Source organism: Lathyrus oleraceus, chromosome 7 (assembly GCF_024323335.1).
Source record: "Lathyrus oleraceus cultivar Zhongwan6 chromosome 7, CAAS_Psat_ZW6_1.0, whole genome shotgun sequence".
Classification (NCBI taxonomy): Eukaryota; Viridiplantae; Streptophyta; class Magnoliopsida; order Fabales; family Fabaceae; genus Lathyrus; species Lathyrus oleraceus.
Genome location: NC_066585.1, coordinates 346,674,003 through 346,694,455, shown reverse-complemented (window position 1 = coordinate 346,694,455; position 20,453 = coordinate 346,674,003).

The window sequence follows — 20,453 nt, the reverse complement described above, 5'->3', positions numbered from 1 at the left end:
CCTCAAGTCTTACACTTGAACGACCTTCACACTACGTCCTAAAATAGGCCAAGATGGGCTAGGTATCTAAGGTCCTTGGCTTCTAGGGTCTATTTTGGAAAGAGTAATGCCTAACCACGACTACTCATGTGACATTAGTGATCCCAATAAAAACCTCTACCAAGTGAATGGACTTGCAAGTTAACTTGTTAAGGAATAACTCCACACAAGTCAACAAGACTATGCCATTCTCCAATCATAAGTGCACTCGAGTTCATGTATAGAACTCATCTCACAAGAAACCACCAAGCATACAAGCAATTAATATATCAAGCAATTCATACATTACAAACAATACATTCATCCCAAATTTGCACAAAAATATGCCACAAATAAATATAAACATACAACACATACATGCAAAAAGTAGGCTAAACCCATTGGAGTAAAATAGATTTATCCCCAGCAGAGTGGCCACTTTTCTGTAGCGGGGTTTTCAATACTTTTAGGTTTATTGACTAAACCAAAAGTCAACATACAATTCGAGTCGCCACCGCACTTTTATTTGTCCAAATGAAAGGCTAAAAAGCGAACAAAAGCCAAGTAAGAAGATTTTTAAATCAAAAACTAATAAAAATGTCAGAGATCTAGGTAAGAGGGTTGGTTATGAAGTGGGAAGGTTTTACGCACCCAAAACATCCTTAGTACTCTAAGGGAACCTCTTTTTGAAAATATGTGTTGTAGGTTAGTATTTGTGAAAAGATTTGTGCAAAAGATTGGAGGGATGGGAAGAGAATAGATTATATTTACAAATTTTGTTGTTTGAATGGATGAACCCATTGCCTACGTACCATCACAAAGGAGGATCAAAACCTCGTAGTTCGGGGTAAAAATCTCAAAGATTGATGAATTGATTTTAATCAAAATCCTTATGGTCTTTTGTTATCAAAGGGAGAAAACTCAACCTAAACCAACAATCCACCATGTGAGGAAGGCTTCAACATGCTAGTGAGGGGTTAACCCTATAATAAGCATGGAAGGCTTATAATCCAACACTAAGGATGAGGTGAGATTTACATCAACCACTATGATAACTCAAACCTATGACTAATGTTTTGAAAAGGTTTTAACAGGTGGCCATTGGAACCACAAAAACAACTTGAAATGGATTATATTTACAAGTTATAATTATTTACAAAAATGAAGTCAAAGTTGGATTAAAGTTTATTCACAATGAGTATTTATGAAAATGGTTTTGAAAATTCAAAGGCTTAAGGCCTAGGTTTCTAATTTGAAATAAAGTTAAAGTTTTGAAAAATGATTTTTGGCTTGGTTAGAGTGGGGAGAAGAAGAGAAGGTCTATTCCTAAAGCATACAAAGATAAGAGGGGAAAGATAAACCCTTGGAGTTCCTTTTCTTGAAGTCATATAGATGACTCAAGATGCTCCTTTCCTTTGGACTTAGCACACAAACAAGCAATCAATAATTTGAATTCAAGCTTCTAGGATCTCCATTTGGCTTGGCTCTTAACTTGGCTATTCATGACAATGATCCTCTTTTCACAATCTCAAGATGGGATCCCTATCACACAAAAGCAAACATCAAAAAGTTCACAATACAATAAAGGGAATGGAAAAAGAAGAAGTTTGGAGGAGAAGTCCTTTGAGGTCAACTTTGAATTTTAGCATTCTAAAGGCATGAGGCCTAGTTGCTCTTCAACAAATTTTGCATTCTAAAGGCATGAGGCCTAATTTCTCTTGAACTCCTTTAAGCATGGGTAAGTCCTAATTCTAAGTCCTTTCTCCTTTTGCATTTTTATTCACATCAAAACAGACACAAAATAACACAAGATAGCAATATATTTATATACAATAATGGGCTCAAATGAGCAAAAGAAAAATGACATAAACATAAAATATGTGCTCAAGTGAGCAAAGATGAAAATCAATATGAATAATGAGCAAGAAATAAATGACATTAAAAGTAAATGACAAGAAATTAAAAGCTTAAATTAAAGTTAGTAGTTAGTGAGGTTATGTTAGCTTGTCGTAAGACAATGTAGCGCTATGTTAAGCAATCGTAAATGGACTAATGTAGTAGTCACACCTATCTGAGGCAGGTCAATAAGAATATAGGCAAAGAACACAAGTTAGAGATCATGACTAGTAAGCCAAGCTCCATAAACTTGCCATGCCAAACAAAAGGGGAAGGGCCTTGTATTGACTTTTGGTTATTTGCTTGACCAAGAAGCAACCTATCTTGGACACAAAACAACTCACTTGATCATGGATCAAGTTGAGTTTGGTTTGGATCAAAGAAGGTTAACCTTCTCATTTGTCAAGACCAACCTCAAGACTTTAACTCATTGGCCATTAATGGAAAGAAAGGGATGAAGATGAAAGGGAGGGGGTAAAAAGTCAACAAACAATCCCAATTGATCAAGGGATGACTCATCCTTGATCAAAATCATTCATCTTTCTAAGTGATGATCCATAAGGACTTTCAAACCACAAGATTCAATGAATTTGATCAAAGTTGAATCAATTCAATCTCAATCAACACCAAACAGAAGAGAAATGAAGATAACAAGTCAAGAAGTAAATGATATTTTTGGTATTTTTTGAATTAAAATAAAAATTCAAATAAAAAATAAACAAATAAGGTTGAACCTCAAATTCAATGCAAATCAACTTCAAAAAGTCCAATTAAATTCTCATAGGTTCAACATAGTCAAACAAGCTTTGACTAATTTTCTCACAAATTTTTGAAATCAGAAAGTAATTAAAAACAATTAAAAATAATTAAAAATAGCATAATATGAATTAAAATCTCAAATAATCTCAAAACAATCCAGAAATTGTTGAGACTATTTTTCATTGACTTATCATGATCCATAGATGCCATGAAAATATTTTTGTATTTTTTAAAAGTCAGAAAGTATTTTAAAATGAATTAAAACCATTAAAAAACAAGTAATTCATAAAAAATATCAAATGAAGTCACGAAAATAATTAAAATCATAATATGAAACAAGATTTTTCAAAAAAAATTTGGAATTGGTCTCATATTTTTTTGACTTCAAATGAATTTTTAATGAATTATTAAAAATAAAATGAATTAATAGAAAATAAATGGAAAATGAAAATAAGTGAAAAAACCACAACCATCTGATCCACATTCATTAATTGACGTGGCATTTGGCACGGTCCAGATCTGAGGGAACACGGTGTACAAAACTCAAGCGCGCCACAACATGAATTAAAATAAGTAAGTAACACGGACGCACGAGATTAGATCCTGAACACAAGATCCAAAGGCCAGGAGTATGCACATGTGGTTGTGGTTGTGGAAACCACCATCTTCTCCGTCGAAGCAACCAATTCTGGCCACCAGTTGTAAGAAAATAAAACTTAATGAAAATTAAAAACAAGGCCATGGAAATGAAGCTTGTGTGATGGAGATCATCACTGTACCAATGGATCTCCTTGACTCTTCCTATATTGAGAGAAATGTGAAGGAGAAAATCACGGTGTTTATACTGATTGCTCATGAAATGAAGAATTGAAAGCACCAATGGCTTGCCTCAAGTATGAGGACTTCAGAAAACCACAGAAACACAAGCAAACTACATTGAATTAATAGATTCAGATCCAAAAAGTTTGAGAATAAACCTTTGAATTGATGCACTTCTGGCCACGAATTCTCCAAGATCCTTGCTCCTTCTTGATCTATGAATGTAATGGAAGTGATAGGCTAAGGAATTTGGCTTTAAAACTCAGCTAATGATGCTTAATTTCAAGCTCGAAAAATGGAAGAAGAGTGATTAATTCCTTTAGTAATGGCTATGGTGTCACTTCTGCAGCACTTGGGATCTCCAAAAGGTTAGCAAATGAATGAGAGGAAGCCTCTATTTATAACTAAATGCATCAGCTGATCATGCTTTATTCATGTGCATGGCAAATGGAATTTGAATTGCATGGGCATGTGTAAGCGTGTGGAAGGCCCAATGATGAATGTAGGTGTTGGTGTAAGCCCTAGAGGGAAATACTTTTGGTACTTGTATCGAATAATAAAAGGCTTTTCTTTATTACGTTTGTGTAATAAAGTCCCTAGAATAGCTAGTCCGTTTAATGTATTAAGAGTGACTTAATCATGAGAACACATTAAACATAAGGACACTATTCTTAAAGTATCTGTAGTCGAGCTTCAGTGTGAAGTGGGATAACATTAAAGCATTAAGACTATTATGTTTGTAGACTGATGATCATATCTCATGGATCATGGATAAAGAGGTATCAAGTCTTAAACATAGGTATGAATATTAGGAGTAATATTTATACCGGATTGACCCGCTATGAGAATACTATATAGAATGTTATGCAAAGTGTCATAAGTTATTCTCATGGTGATAATAGTGTATACCACTCTTCGACCTGAAACCACTATGGATCCTAGATGTAGAGTCGGGTGCTTTATTGCTGGTCCAACGTTGTCCGTAACTGGATAACCATAAAGACAGTTGATGGGTACTCCACGAAGCATGCTGAGGGACATGAGTGACCTAGATGGAATTTGCCCATCCTGCATAAATGGATAAATGTCTATGGGCCCAATATTGAACTGGACAAGGATGACATGGTTTATGCCTTGTGTTCAATATAGACATAAGGGCAAAAGGGTAATTATACACATAAGTATTATCACATAAGGTTTTGTCAGATCACATGACATTTTCGTGTCTTGGGTAGCAGTGATGTGTTGCTAGATACCGCTCACTGTTTATTATGTTAAATGCGTGATTTAATATAATTGTCAACGTCACGAAAACCTACAGGGTCACACACAAAGGACGGATTGATGAGAGATAGAGTAACTAAGGAATACCGTAAGGTACGGTGCCCTTAAGTGAATTATAGAACATCGTAAGGTACGGTGTACTTTAGTAGAATACGAAATATGGTAAGGTACCATGGGCTTAAGTGATTTTGGGCATATTATAAGATATAGGCCAAAATACACTTAAGTGGGCTTTTTAGCTTGAAGCCCACATAAGTGGTTCTATAAATAGAACCCTTGTGCAGAAGCATTGATTGCGGTTGCATTATTTTCGTTTTCTCTCTCTCTCTCTCTCTCTCTCTCTCTCACTCAAAGCCTTCATTCGTACCAGCTAGCGCTGAGATTGAAGGAATCCGTTCGTGTGGACTGAGTAGAGACGTTGTCATCGTTCAACGTTCGTGATCGCTTCGTGGATATGCATCAAAGGTTTTGATCGTCACAAGAGATTTGCACGAAAGGTTTCAATCGTCACAAGAGGTAAATATTCTATCACTGATCATGACCATTCGTAAGGATCTCTAAAGGAGAAAATTTTAATTTCCGCTGCGTTTTTTACCGCAATTCTCCTTCAGAGGTATCAGAGCCACTTACGAAACCATGAATCGGATAGCTGTTTAATTTCTGTATTAATATGATTAAAAGACAGAATGAATCAATTAAATAAATGGGTAATTAAATTTGGCATCATGAGTGTACGAGTTGGATGATTGATGTTGACTATGCTTCGGTACCGACATTAGTCTGGTGAAGCAGCGATACATCAATCGTCCATATGTTACGCAATTGAGACCGATCAACTTATATATGATATAAGTAATCCTAATGCAAAGTACGGTATATGTGATATACTGTTTCTGTTTCGTTCATTCAAACACTAAATGGTTGTTTTCCTTTGAGCGATCAATGGTCATTTGCTTCGGAATCCGACACTAGTATGGTAAAGCAATGACCTGTTGATCAATCATACTGAATCAACAATCGAGGTGTGTTTGACGGTCTGAAATTGGCGCATTAGGGTTGGTGACGGCGCAAGGGTTGTGCCGTCAAAGAGTTGTGAATTTAGGGCCTTTTAGAACACGTGTGTTGACTGTTTCAAAGTTCTGTTATTTTGGCCGCGTGACGATCGCCATGGACTTGTGACGATCGTAACAAGTTACACGTGACGGTCGTCATGGAGTTGTGACGATCGTAACAAGCTGGATGTGACGGTCGTCACGTGCTTTGTGACGCACATTCACAGATCCAGAATTCTAGGCATTTCTGTTTTGGCCGCGTGACGTTCGTCATGGGCCTGTGACGGTCACCGAAATTTGCGTAGTATGATCGGTCGCCGAAATTTAATCGGAACCCCCGGCTAACTCTGCGTAGTATGATCGGTCGCCGAAATTTAATTTGGTTTTAATAAATTAAAGAATTAAAATTAATAATAATAATAATAATGTGTTTATCATTATTGCCTTATGGTGATCAGTTATGGCCTTAGTCTTCCTTCATTTTGTTTTGGGTTTTTAAATACGACCTGCGTGTCGTGCCTCTCCTTTTAATCTCTTAATGTAACTTCTTTTCTCATCTCAATCCCTCGTATGTAAAACGAGTTTCTTTTGTAATGTAATGTTATGAAGAAAGAGAAGAAGACGATGTTATGAAGAAAGAGAAGATTTCAATATCAAAGGAGGACAACCTTGAAGATCAAAGGAGGACAACCTTGAAGATCTTGCTTGGAGAAGCTTAGATCGTTATTAGGTTAGCTTAGGTTCTCTCATTGGCTTGGGAGAACAATTGCGCTAGGGGCCATAACTGTTTCATTATGTATGTTGATGCATGTGTATGTATGTTGATGCATGTGAATATATGTTGATGCATGTGAGAGACGATTTGTATGATAAATAATCCGGTGAGATCATAACAATTACAATACCCTCAAATTAAATATTAAGTTTATGCTTTCCAAGTTTTAGAACTCATCAAGACTAGTATCGGATAATGTAGGTTTCGCCTACGCGAGGTGCATGTTCTATATTAGTAAGGTGCGATGGGATAATTGTAATGTCCAACTGCTAAGACAATGGGTCAAACTTAACTAAACAAATTATAATAACATTATATATGTTTGCTTTCCAAGTTTTAGCACTCATCAAGACTAGTATCGGATAATGTAGGTTTCGCCTACGCGAGGTGCATGTTCTATATTGGTAAGGTGCGATGGGATAATTGTAATATCCAACTGCTAAAATGATGGGTCAAACTTAATTATAATAATATTATATATGTTTAGAAGCAAGAGTTGGGAATGATCCATATGATGGATTGGAATAAGGAGTTATTCACCCAACTGAAATTTTCGAGAGTTGTATGAGATACAATTGGAAGGATTTCCTACCTAAATAACCTAGTTTTGTGTAATCCGCCTACGCGGACTTAGAACGAAGTGAAATAAGGATCTCGTCCCACTAGAAAATCTTCCAACGGGATTTTCCGAATCAAATGATGAGGGTCATTTGTTTTGAATAAAATAGTGGGAGCATATTTAATTAAAGGCCTAATTAAATATGTCAATGATACTTATATTTTCATTAATCCTTATGTAGATTACCATGACAACAAACACCTCTAACAACATTTTGCGATCAATCCTTGACAAGGAAAAATTGTCTGGATTGGCACCGAAACATGAGGATTGTCCTCAAACATGATAAAAAGCTGTATGTCTTGGAGAAACCTGTTCCTGAAGAGGAACCTCCTAGTTCTGCACCTAAGGCAGAAAGAGATGCTTATAAGAAGCATGTCAATGATACCAATGAAACTGCTTGTCTCATGTTAGCTACCATGAACTCAGAATTGCAAAAGCAACATGAGAACATGACAGCGTTCGATATGATCGAACACCTGAAGATGCTCTATCAAGAGCAAGCAAGGCATGAGAGGTTTGAAGTTTCAAAAGCCCTTTTTCAAAGCAAGTTAGCTGAGGGAGCCCCTGTAAGTCCCCATGTGCTCAAGATGATTGGGTATGTGAAAAACCTTGAGAGATTGGGTTTTCCCCTCGAAAAGGAACTTGCGACTGATTTGATCTTGCAATCGTTGCCAGATAGTTTCAGTCAATTTGTCCTAAATTTCAATATGATTGATATGGACAAATCTCTTCCTGAACTGCTCGCCATGTTAAGAACTACCGAGCAGAATCTGAAGTCAAAAGGGAAGTCCATTCTGATGATCGGAAATGGAAAGAGACAGAACAAAAGGCCCACTAAGCAGGGTGATAAAGGGAAAGGCAAGGAAGTTGCCAAACCCAGACCCATTGTTGCTGCTTTGAAGCCTAGTGGAGGCATAGCAAAGGCAGGCACCTGCTTCCATTGCGGTAAGACCGGACACTGGAAGAGAAACTGCCCAAAGTACCTGGAAGATATGAAGAATGGAGTAGAGACTTCAACTTCAGGTATTTTTGTTATTAAAATAACTTATCTACTTTTGCATCATGGGTATTAGATACTGGATACGGTTCTCACATTTGTACAAATGTGCAGGGGCTGAAAAGGAGTAGAGATTTGGCAAAAGGTGAAGTTGACCTACGAGTTGGCAATGGAGCAAAGGTTGCTACTTTAGCCGTAGGATCTTATGTATTGACTTTACCTAGTGGTTTTATAATTCAGTTAGAGAACTGTTATTATGTACCTGCAATTAGCAGGAATATTATTTCCATTTCTTGTATTGGACAAGTTTGGTTTTTCATTTATAATAAAGAACAATTGTTGCTCAATTTATTTGAATGATATATTCTATGCTACTGCACAAATGAGCAATGGACTATATGTCCTTGATCTCGAAATGCCTATTAATAACATTAATACTAAAAGGGTGAAACCTAACGAGTTAAAACCAACTAGGTAAGAATATTAAAACTCTTCGATCAGATCGAGGTAGTGAGTATTTAAGCCTAGAGTTTGATGACCATCTAAAAGAGTATGGGATCCTATCCCAACTTACTCCTCCTGGAACACCCCAATGGAATGGTGTATCTGAGAGAAGAAATCGAACCTTGTTAGACATGGTCCGATCCATGATGAGTCACGTCGATCTTCCAAACTCCTTTTGGGGACATGCACTATTGACAGCAGCTTACACACTTAACCGTGTTCCATCCAAAAAGGTTGAGAAGACACCATATGAGATATGGAGTGGTAAGAAACCACATATGTCTTACATAAAGATTTGGGGTTGCGAGGTTTATGTGAAACGACAAATTTCAACTAAGCTTGAGCCCAAATCTGACAAATGCTTATTTGTGGGGTATCCTAAAGAAACAAGAGGGTATTACTTCTACAATCCTTCTGAGGGCAAAGTGTTTGTCGCTCGAACTGGAGTTTTCCTAGAAAAGGATTTTATTTCCAAAGGAACCAGTGGGAGGAAAGTAGAGCTTGAAGAAATTCAAGAATCACAAAGCATCGACGCACCTATGGAGGAATTAGAGCAGGAAACACCAGTAGTTGTGTAAGAGCAACCTGCTCAAGTAGAACAAGACCAGCGTAGGTCAGGCAGGATACGTCACCTACCTGAGATATATGGATATCTGATCAAGGTGATATATTACTCATGGAATCTTCGTTTTGATGAAACAGTAAAACAATATGGATTCATCAAGAACGAAGATGAGCCTTGTGTCTACAAGAAGGTTAGTGGGAGCATGATCGTATTCCTGGTATTATATGTAGATGACATATTACTTATTGGAAACGATATCCCTACCCTGCAACAAGTAAAGTCTTGGGTGGCGAAATGCTTTTCTACGAAGGACCTAGGTGAAGCAGCCTATATATTAGGAATCAGAATCTATAGAGATAGATCATAAAATGCTTGGCCTAAGTCAGAGTACATAGACAAGGTGCTGAGACGCTTTAATATGAATGATTCCAATGGTTATGTGTTTTGCTGAAATGGTGGCGCTGTGAGCTTGAAAAGTTCAAAGCAAGATACAGTTGCTGATTCTACAACCGAGGCCGAGTGTATTGCTGCCTCAAGTGCAACAAAGGAAGCTGTTTGGATCAAAAAGTTCATTAGTGAACTTGGCATAGTCCCTAGCATTGTGGATCCCATTGGTCTCTATTATGATAACAATGGTGCTATCGCACAAGCCAAGGAACCTAGATCTAACCAACGATCCAAACACATACTTAGGCGTTATCACCTCATTCGAGAGATAACAGATAAAGGAGATGTGAAAATATGCAGAGTACCTACACTTGACAATATCGTTGACCCACTGACAAAGCATCTTGCGCAGCAGAAGCATGATGGCCATACTAGATCTATGGGCATTAGGGGTATGCCTGATTGGCTCTAGTGCTAGTGGGAGATTGTTGGTGTAAGCCCTAGAGGCCAATACTTTTGGTACTTGTATCGAATAATAAAAGGCTTTTCTTTATTACTTTTGTGTAATAAAGTCCATAGAATAGATAGTCCGTTTAATGTATTAAGAGTGACTTAATCATGAGAACACATTAAACATAAGGACACTATTCTTAAAGTATCCGTAGTCGAGCTTTAGTGTGAAGTGGGATAACATTAAAGCATTAAGACTATTATGTTTGTAGACTGATGATCACATCTCATAGATCATGGATAAAGAGGTATCAAGTCTTAAACATAGGTATGAATATTAGGAGTAATATTTATACCGGATTGACCCGCTATGAGAATACTATATAGAATGTTATGCAAAGTGTCATAAGTTATTCTCATGGGGATAATAGTGAATACCACTCTTCGACCTGAAACCACTATGGATCCTAGATGTAGAGTCGAGTGCTTTATTGCTAATCCAACGTTGTCCGTAATTGGATAACCATAAAGACAGTTGATGGGTACTCCACGAAGCATGTTGAGGGACATGAGTGACCTAGATGGAATTTGCCCATCCTGCATAACAGGATAAAGGTCTATGGGCCCAATATTGACCTGGACAAGGATGACACGGTCTATGCCTTGTGTTCAATATAGACATAAGGGCAAAAGGGTAATTATACACATAAGTATTATCACATAAGGTTTTGTCAGATCACATGACATTTTTGTGTCTTGGGTAGCAGTGATGTGTTGCTAGATACCGCTCACTGGTTATTATGTTAAATGTGTGATTTAATATAATTGCCAACGTCACGAAAACCTACAGGGTCACACACAAAGTACGGATTGATGAGAGATAGAGTAACTAAGGAATGCCGTAAGTTACGGTGCCCTTAAGTGAATTATAGAACATCGTAAGGTACGGTGTACTTGAGTAGAATACGAAATATGGTAAGGTACCATGGGCTTAAGTGATTTTGGGCATATTATAAGATATGGGCCAAAATACACTTAAGTGGGCTTTTTAGCTTGAAGCCCACACAAGTGGTTCTATAAATAGAACCCTTGTGCAGAAGCATTGATTGCGGTTGCATTATTTTCGTTTTCTCTCTCTCTCTCACTCAAAGCCTTCATTCGTACCAGCTAGCACTGAGATTGAAGGAATCCGTTCGTGTGGACTGAGTAGAGACGTTGTCATCGTTCAACGTTCGTGATCGCTCCGTGGATCTGCATCAAAGGTTTTGATCGTTACAAGAGATCTGCACGAAAGGTTTCAATCGTCACAAGAGGTAAATATTCTATCACTGATCATGACCATTCGTAAGGATCTCTAAAGGAGAAAATTTTAATTTCCGCTGCGTTTTGGACCGCAATTCTCCTTCAGTAGGAGCTTGCTGAGATCAAGTGAAGGGCAATTGATCGTGTGCATTGGACTGAAACATGCTTGCAATTCAAGTTTCACCATAAATTTTAAAATGCCCCTAAATGAAAAGAATTTGGAATCTCCCAAATGGTGAATCCAAAAGACTAATGTCAGTAATGGTTGGAAAGCCCTTGAAATGAGGAGCAAAAGTCATGTTGGGAAAAAAATCATTTGGCATGTGCAAATTGACCAAAATTGGCTGTGAAAATTCAAGTACAAAAGATATTCAAATCACTTTGAAAAATTTCACCAAAAGCAAGCTTAATCAAACCCCTCTGTTTTGATGATACAAGTTTCAAATGAAAATCTCTCCAGCATCAAAGTTGTATATCCTTTCAAGATAGTCAATATAGACTCAAATTTTGCATCATTTGGATTTTCTATGACAAAGTTATGGGCATTTTAAGTTGGGTACTTTTTCAAATTCAATGAATTAGGTCCAAGATGACCTATAATGTTTTGCATTATCACATGTGTTTATTTTATATTATGAAATTTTGTCCAACATAACATTTCAAGTAGACAGCTCATTATTTCCAATGCATTTGGTCTCACCTCAAAATCGTAAAAATTAAAGAAGTTATGCCCTTGGTAATTTGACCCAAAATTAGGGTTTCAGTCAAAATGACCTATAATGTTTTGAAGTTAATGATAACCTTCCACTTTTCAAATGTATTTTTTATGAACATGAAAGTTTTTAATATGGTTCTTATGAACATTTTTTATCTTGAGGTAATCTTCATTTGACAAACACATCAAAAGTTATATCTCATTGAACTTCAGCTTATTCAAATGATTTTGACTAGTCAACTTTTCAAGGCCAAACTTCTAATCTTGATGAATGAATGATTGAGGGACCTAAAATAGGCACATATATGCATAAAATTATAAATTAAAGAAATTACCTTGATTAAATTTGATCATAGGTTGAGATTACTTCATGGGCAAGGCACAGTCAAAGCACAATGAAATTAGGGTTTCCTTGGGAAACAATCTTCAAGCCTTTTGGGTTATCTTGATAAAATTGGCAAATTGATATACTTGGGATAAATATATGAATATTAGGAGCTTTGTGGACCATTTTCATGCTTTTTTTCATCTTCATCTAGCCATTGCATTGGGCTTAGGAGCCTCCTAGGAGCATTGTGGAGCACCTGATCACTTGAGCTTCAAAACAAGAAGAGTTAGTGACATATTTTTGTGCTTTTGGTTAGTAATCAAAAATAAGAAAAGCAATAATATACAATACAAGTATTCTTGGTGATCTCAAAACACTCAAACAAGTCCTAACCCTAGGGTTAAGGAGCCAAACATGCTATGATCCTTTAGGCAATGCACTTGTGCAATAACATGGTGCCATGAGGGATCTTAGGGTCAAAATTAGGGTCTTATACCATCCCTTGAAGAAGGACCAGAACCTGGTTCCCGTTGGGGCATGGTATTTTATGGAGCTGTTAATCAATATGGAAATGGCATTGGGGCAGTGATCATTACTCCTCAAGGCACAGATCTACCATTTACAGCTAGATTAACTTTCAAGTGTACAAATAATATTGCAGAATATGAAGCTTGCATTATGGGGCTTGAAGAGGCCATGAATCTCATAATCAAGTATTTAGATGTATTTGGAGATTCTGCTTTGGTTGTGAATCAGATCAAAGGTGATTGGGAGACGAATCAACCTGGTTTAATACGATATAGAGATTATGCGAGGAGGATTTCAACTTTCTTTAAAAAGGTTGAGTTTCATCACATCCCTCGAGATGAGAACTGGATGGCAGATGCTCTTGCAACATTGGCATCAATGATTGTAGTGAAGTATTGGAATGAGGTTCCCAATTTGTCTGTGATGCGTCTTGATAGGCCAGCTCATGTGTTTGCTGTTGAAGAGATCAAAGACGAGAAGCCATTGTATTATGACATCAAATGTTTCCTCCAAAGTCAAATTTAGCCGCTTGGTGCATCGTTGAAAGATAAGAAGACTTTGAGAAGATTAGCTGGTAATCTCTACTTGAATGGTGATATACTGTACAAGATAAACTTCGACATGGTTTTGCTCAGATGTGTGGATAGACACGAAGCAGACTTGTTGATGACTGAAGTGCATGAAGGTTCCTTTGGTACTCATTCCAATGGACATGCAATGGAAAAGAAGATGTTGCAAGCAGGTTACTATTGGCTGACAATGGAATCTGACTGTTGCAAATTTGTGAAGAAGTGCCACAAGTGTCAAATTTATGTTGATAAGATTCATGTTCCTCCGACATTATTGAATGTTATCTCTTCCCAATGGCTCTTCTCCATGTGGGGAATTGATATGATTGGGATGATTGAGCCCAAAGATTCGAATGGACATCGTTTCATTTTAGTGGCAATTGACTACTTCACAAAATGGGTTGAAGCGACATCATATGCAAATGTAACCAAGCAAGTTGTTGTAAGGTTTATCAAGAATCAGATCATACGATGTTATGGTGTGCCAAGCAAGATCATTACTGACAATGGATCGAATTTGAATAGTAATATGGTGAAAGCTCTTTGCAAAGACTTCAAGATTGCACACCATAATTCTTCTCCCTACAGACCCAAGATGAATGGGGTTGTTGAAGCTGCGAATAAGAACATTAAGAACATTATTCAGAAGATGGTTGTCACGTATAAGGATTGGCATGAGATGCTCCCGTTTGCTTTACATGGGTATCGTACATTCGTCCGCACTTCAACAGGGGCAACCCCTTTTTCTCTTGTATATGGTATGGAAGCAGTGCTCCCCGTAGAGGTTGAGATTCCTTCATTGCGTGTGCTCATGGAAGCCAAGTTGACTGAGGTTGAATGGTGTTAGACCAGGTTTGATAAGCTGAATTTGATTGAAGAGAAGAGATTGACTGCCATGTGTCGTGGTCAGTTATATCAGCAGAGAATGAAGAAAGCTTTTGATAAGAAGGTCAGACCTCGTGTGTTTAAAGAAGGTGACCTTGTGCTCAAGAAGATCCTGTCGTTCAAACCAGATTCTAGGGGGAAATATGAAGGAGAATTGCCATCCAAGGCGCAGCGGAATTTAAAAATTTCTCCATTTAGTGATCCTTACGAATGGGCATGATCAGTGATAGAATCGTTACCTCTTGTGGCGATTCAAACCTTTGGTGCAGATCTCTGATAATGATCAAAACCTTTGATACAGATCCACGGGGCGATCACGAACGTTGAACGATGACAACGTCTCTACTCAGTCCACACGAACGAATTCCTTCAATCGCAGTGCTAGCTGTTCTGAATGAAGGCTTTGAGTGAGAGAGAGATACGAAATTCCAACTCTTCAGTTGTGTTTTCTGTCTCAGTCAGTGACAATGCTTCTACCCAAGGGGTTCTATTTATAGAACCACTTGTGTGGGCTTCAAGCCAAAAAGCCCACTTAAGTGCATTTTGGCCCATATCTCATAAAATGCCAAAATCACTTAAGTATTTGGTACCTTACCATATTTCGTATTCTACTTAAGTACACCGTACCTTACGATGTTCCTTAATTATTCTATCTCTCATCAATCCGTCCTTTATGTGTGGCCCTATAGGTTTTCGCGGCGTTGGCAATTATATTAAATCACGCATTTAACATAATAAACAGTGAGCGGTATCTAGCAACACATCACTGCTACCCAAGTCACGAAAATGTCATGTGATCTGACAAAACCTCCTGTGATAATAATTATGTGTATAATTACCCCTTTGCCCTTATGTCTATATTGAACACAAGGTATATACCGTGTCACCCTTGTCCAGTTCAATATTGGGCCTATAGACATTTATCCTGTTACGCAGGATTGGAAAATTCCATCTAGGACACTCATGTCCCTCAGCATGCTTCGTGGAGTACTCATCAACTGTCTTTATGGTTATCCAGTTACGGACAACGTTGGATCAGCAATAAAGCACTCGACTCTACATCTAGGATCCATAGTGGTTTCAGGTCGAAGAGTGGTATACACTATTATCACCATGAGAATAACTTATGACACTTTGCATAACTTTCTATATAGTATTCTCATAGCGGGTCAATCCGGTATAAATATTACTCCTAATATTCATACCTATGTTTTAGACTTGATAACTCTTTATCCATGATCCATGAGATGTGATCATCAGTCTACAAACATAATAGTCTTAATGCTTTAATGTTATCCCACTTCACATTAAAGCTCGACTACGGATACTTTAAGAACAGTGCCCTTATGTTTAATGTGTTCTCATGATTAAGTCACACTTAATACATTAAACGGACTATCTATTCTAGGGACTTTATTAATCAACCATAATAAAGAAAATGCCTTTAAATAATTCGATACAAGTACCGAAAGTATTGGCCTCTAGGGCTTACACCAACAAAATGGACTCCCAATTATGAAGGCCCATATGTTGTTAAGAGAGCCTTTTCGGGCGGTGCTTTGATTCTTACAACTATGGATGGTGAAGAGTTCACTCGTCCTGTGAACGCAGATGCAGTCAAGAAATACTTCGCCTAAAAAAAGAAAAGAACAGCTCACTAAGTTGAAAACCCGAAAGGGCGGCTTAGGCAAAAGTGAGCGTCTCGGTGGATTGAAAACCTGAAAGGGCGATCCAGGCAAAAATTAGAGACATAAAAACAGAAAGAATTTCCCGATAAATTGAGTACCCCACCTTGGGGCAACTTATGCAAAAATTAGGGATTATGGCAAGTAACTGCATTCTGCTGATCTTCAAATTTTGAGAAACTTTGAGCACAAGGGTTGACATCGATTTATAATCCCAATAGTGGTCAAAAGTGCAGTGGATGTCAAGGGTTGGTAGAAGGATTAAGGATCATTTGTATTCAATGTAACCCTTTTCCATGTAAATTACCATTTTCAACTTTGTAAAAATCTATGGAGTATTGTCATTTACAGACTACCATTCCATTAAATAAAGTTGATCTTTTGTCCAATTGTTTCTACTCTTATTTACTTCAGCCAATAGTTTAAATTTTATTATGATCATTTTGGAAATTTAAATTTTTTTTAATCAAAATCATTTTTTTCTTAAAACATATAAAAACAAGAATTTTTCAAAGCAATTAAAAGGAAGTATCAACAGCACGTCAAAGAGTAGCAAGTCCTTAAGTGCGAAACATCAGAGGTTCCCTAAGCAGTTAACCCTTCGGGTATCCCTAGTTGTTTGTGTTGATCTGGTTCCCCTGCGAAGTGTTTGTTCCCTAGCAAAGTTCCGATTCTTTTCCCCAGCTAAGTTGGTTGATTCAGTACCTTGCGGCGTGTTATTTCCCCAGCAGTGTTTCTGTGTTCCCCAACGGAGATCATGTTTCTTCAGCAGGGTTCCCCTTCAGCAGAGTAAGATGTTTTCCCCAGTAGATCACATTGGTTTCCCCACCAGTCACCACCCGACTCGCTCTCATTTGATATGGTGTTGACCTAAAACTCCCTACAGACTCTATAACTTCTCCTCTCCTCAGCAGATCTCCTCCCTCGGCTAGATTTGAGCCTTTGGTTTATTTATTTCTCTGTTCTCCAGCAGTTGTCTCCCTCTTTTTGTGGATTGACCGAGGATTGTACCGATGATTCAAATTCTTTGCGACACCTTTGTATCCTTCGTATTCATTTTGTCAGCATAATCATCATATACATATATATACATATATAAACATATACATTCATATTATTTCATGATTGCATATTTGCACCATCATATTTGATTGATTTGTCGATTTAAGATTCTCATTCTCTGTACGGCTGTACTTTATCCCCATAGGAGTTCGGCGTCTGTCCTCCCTCAATTGTAGAGTGTCAGTCCCTTAGGCAGAAAGACTTTAACCTTTCTCCTCTTCCCCACTGAGTTGTTTCCTCGTGGATGATTATTACTTCAGTTTCCTTCTGTAGCAGGGTATTCGTTACAATAGAGATATTGACTAAATCTAAGGTAAACCATACAAGTCGAGTCGCCACCGCACTTCTATTTATCCAAAGGAATGGTTAGAAAGCGAACAAAAACCTAAAAGTTTTATCGAATCAAAAACTAGTAAAAATGTCAGAGATAAGGGTAAGGGGGTTGGTTATGCAATGGGAAGGTTTTAAGCACCCAAAACATCCTAGGTACTCCTAGGGAGCCCTTTTCACACTTGTTGCAAGGTTGGTATTTTTGTGAAAATTTATTTGTGCAAACATGATTGAAGAGATGAGAAGAGAATGTACAAGTTTATTTACATTTTGTGTTTGGATGGATAAACCTATTGCCTACGTACCATCTTAAAAAAGATTAGGATCAAAACCTCGTACTTCGGGGTAAAAATCTCAAAATGAGTTGGTGGATTGATTGGTCCAAAAGTCTTAAGGCCTTTTGTTATCCAAGGGAGAAAACTCAACCTAAAACCACAAATCCACCATGTGAGGATAGCTTCAACATGCTAGTGAGGGGTTAACCCTATAATAAGCATGGAAGACTCATTGTCCATCACTAAGGATATAGGTGAGTATTACATCTACCTCAAGGATAACTCAAACCTAATAGCAAAAGGTTATGAAAAATTTTGATTAAGGATGTGGCCATTGAAACCACAAAAAGACATTTGAATGAGTTATATTTACCAATGAAAGGTATGTACAAAATATGGTCAAAGTTGATTTAAAAGTTCAAATCAAAATAAGTGTTATGAAAAGAAAGTTTGAAAATCAAAAGCATAAGGCTTAGGTTTCTAATGTTTGAAAAGAAGTGTTAAATGTTTGCACAAAAGTTTTGGCTTGGGTTAGAGTGGAGGGAAGAAGAAGAATGGCTAAATTCCTAATCATACAAGAAATAAGGGATAAGAAACAAGACCACAAATGGAGTTCCTCTCTTGAGATCATATTGATGATCCAAGTAGCTCCCGTCCTTTGGAATATGCAAGCATAATAATAGTAAGCTCAAGCAATTAACACAATCAAACAAACTTCTTAGAAGATCCTCAATGTATCTTGGGTCTTTCACTTTGGATGAACATGGCAATGGTTCTTCAATTTGAGCTCTCATAGGATTCCCTAGCACAAGAGCACACACATCAAAAAGTTTTATGAATCAAATCAAGAATGGACAAGAGTGAGTTTAGAGGTTTGGTCCTTCTAATCCATACTCACCATTTAAAGTCCTTTTACTCCAATTTGCATAGGGAAAGTCCTAGAAACTAAGTCCATTTGTCCATTTCTTTGCATTTGGTCCACAACAATCAAAACAAAACATAAGCACAATAATATATACACAATTATGTGCTCAAGTGAGCAAAAGGCAAATTGCATTAGCATAAACATGTGCTCAAGTGAGCAAAGAGCAAAAGCAAATGAATAATATGTACAAGAATAGTAAATTGCATAAATGTAAAGAGCAAGAAGTAAATGTTAATGGTTAATGGTTAGTGTTAGTAGTTAGTGTGCCATAAGGCAAATTTAGCGTTATGTTAAGCAATCGTAATTGGACTTATGTAGAAGTCACAACTATCTGAGGTCGGTCAATAATAATGTAGGCAACAACACAAGTTAGAGGTCTTGATTAGTGAATCAAACTCCAACAACTTGTCATGCCAAAAAGAAGATGAGAAATGATCTTGTATTGATTTAGGTCCTTTGCATGATTTAGAAAGCAATTTATCCTTAATGCAAAGCCATTCACTTGATCCATGATCAAGATAAATTAGATTTGAATCAAGGAAGATTAAACCTCCCTAATCAATGCTAACCACCAATCTTTAACTCATTGATCAAAAAAAAGAAAAAGAAGAAGGAGAATAAGAAGAAATAAATGAAGAAATAAAGTGCATTAAATGAAATGGTATGTATCAATCAACAAGTGTTGACCAAAGATAGAGAAGATCAAGGTCAAACAATAGAAAACAGAAGCAAAATGAATATTAGAAGTCAAGAAATAAACAAAATATTTTTGGCATTTTTAATATTTAAAATAAAACTTGAATTAAAATATTAAAGAAAGGTCAAACTTCAAACTCACTTCAAATCAACTTTGAAAAGTCCAAGTGAATTATCCCAAGTTCAACAAGGTCAAACAAAGTTTGACAAAAATTTTCAGCATTTTTAAAAGTTAGAAACTATTTTTAATCAATTAAAAATGCATAAAAATAACCTAATTGAATTAAAATCTCAAATAAATCTCAAATCAATTAATAAATTGATAAGAATATTTTTCATAGATCTATCATCATTCAAAGAGGTTGAGAAAATATTTTTGTATTTTTTGAATATCAAAAACTATTTAAAATGAATTAAAAATAACCAGAAAAGAGAAAATTATTAAAAAATAGCAAATGATAAAATAAAAAATATTAAAAATCATTTTTAGAAAGTAGAAAATAATAGAGAAATAATGCAATTGGTCCCATAATTTTTGGATCAATAATGAAAGAGATATGAATTTTAGAAAATGAAATGGAATTAAAAAATGAAATGGAAATTAAAATCAGAAATGGAAAATATGAAAAATCCACACGCGTTGGATTGTGTCTCATTAAATGACATGGAGGATCCAATGGCATTGGCATTCGCGCACACCATGAACCTCAGTCAATGAGTAACATAATGAATTAAATAAAGTCATGACATCCAATGGACCTGATTAGATCTGGAAGCATGATCCAACGACTGTGACTTAATCTGGCAAACGGACGGTGGCCAGCGCCACCGTCTTCTCCGGCTAGCTCCGGTGAGAGCTCAGAATTGCAGAAGAAAAAATGTGCATGAAAACGCACGATCCAGGTACCATTCGAAAGGTGAAGTGATGTACATCACTCCTATGCCACTCAATTCCACTCTAGATCCCTATTAAGAAAGAAATCAGAGATGGAACTTGGTGGTGTTCAACTGAACTTGCTTGATTT